The following is a 1,722-nucleotide window of genomic DNA, read 5'->3' on the forward strand; positions in this document are numbered from 1 at the left end:
CAGCAACGGCCTCCTGCACCTGGCCCTGCTGCTCCTGGACAGCGCTCCCTGCCACCCTCCCACCTGGGCAGCCTCTCCGCCCACGTGCGCGTGGAGTTCCTGCCCAGGAACACGGCGGCCCTGGTCCAGCCCATGAGCCAGGGCATCATCGCCGCCTTCAAGGCCTGTTACCTGCGCCGCACGCTGGGCCAGCTGGTCCGGGAGAAGGCTGGTGGAGGCCTGGCGCAGCTGTACCGTCAGGACGGCCGTGGACAGCATCGCCCAGGCCTGGGCAGAGCTGCAGCCGCCACCATGAACAGAGCCTGGAGGAAGCTCTGGCCCGAGTGCGTGCCCCCTGGCACTGTGGAGCCTGACACCGACCCCAGATCTGCCACGGCATCGGGGCACTAGCCAGCCATGTGGGCCTCGGGGGTGTGGCGGAGGCCGATGTTGCCCGCCTGTTGCAGACCCGTGTGGCGTCATCGCCGCCTTCAAGGCCCATTACCTGCGCCGCACGCTGGGCCAGCTGGTCTGGGAGAAGGCTGGTGGAGGCCTGGCGGAGCTATACCGTCAGGAGGGCCGTGGACAACATCACCCAGGCCTTGGCAGAGCTGTAGCCGCCACCATGAACAGAGCCTGGAGGAAGCTCTGGCCCGAGTGCGTGTCCCCTGGTACTGTGGAGCCCGACACCGACCCCAGATCCGCGAAAGGAGGTGGCAGGCTCGGGCCGCGGCCTCGTCAGGAGGCCCTGTGGTGCCGGCCCCACGGGAGTTGGCATGAAGTCCGAGTTCGCCTCAGGTGGGGCCGACTGGTGGGCGAGTGGCTCAGGCCACAGGCCATGCAGGACAGACCTTGGCAGCAGGCCTGCATGATGGGGGGCCTAGTGTCAGATGACATTTTGTTTCTGGAGGACAGACTCTGCCACTTCTCACCCATGGTTCTCGTGTCTTGTGCACTGTGTTCTTCCTTTTTTTTTTTAAAGAGCCTTACTTTTTCCCCTGGTACTGTGGAGCCCGACACCGACCCCAGATCCGCCACGGCATCGGGGCACTAGCCAGCCACGTGGGCCTCGGGGACGTGGCGGAGGCCGATGTTGCCCACCTGTTTGCAGACCCGTGTGGAACCCCCACCCTGTGGAACCCCCCAGGAGGCTGAGGATGGAGATGCCAGCGGCTCTGGGATGGCCTGGAAGGCAGGGAAAGGCCTGATCGACAAAAGCCTGGAATTGGATCTCACTGAGGCTGTGGTGGGTGCAGGGCCAGAGGAAGTTGGTGTGGGTGCGCTGAGCTCTGAGGACCCGGCCCAGGCCCTGTCCCACTCCACCGCTGGCCTGCGGGTGTCCTGGGGCGTCCACTGCGCCCTCACCCACTCCGGGAATGGCACCGCGAAAGGAGGCGGCAGGCTCGGGCCGCGGACTGGTCAGGAGGCCCTATGGTGCCGGCCCCACGGGAGTTGGCAGGCCCCACGGGAGTTCGCCTCAGGTGGGGCCGACTGGTGGGCGAGTGGCTCAGGGCACAGGCCATGCAGGACAGACCTCGGCAGTTGGCCTGCGTGATGGGGGGTCTGGTGTCAGATGACATTTTGTTTCTGGAGGACAGACACTGCCACTTCTCACCCATGGTTCTAGTGTCTTGTGCACTGTGTTCTTTTTTTTTTTTTTAAGAGCCTTACTTTTTTAAAAAATATATATTTTATTGATTTTTTACAGAGAGGAAGGGAGAGAGATAGTTAGAAAAATCCCTG

This window comes from Myotis davidii, unplaced genomic scaffold (assembly GCF_000327345.1).
Source record: "Myotis davidii unplaced genomic scaffold, ASM32734v1 scaffold936, whole genome shotgun sequence".
NCBI classification, from domain to species: domain Eukaryota; kingdom Metazoa; phylum Chordata; class Mammalia; order Chiroptera; family Vespertilionidae; genus Myotis; species Myotis davidii.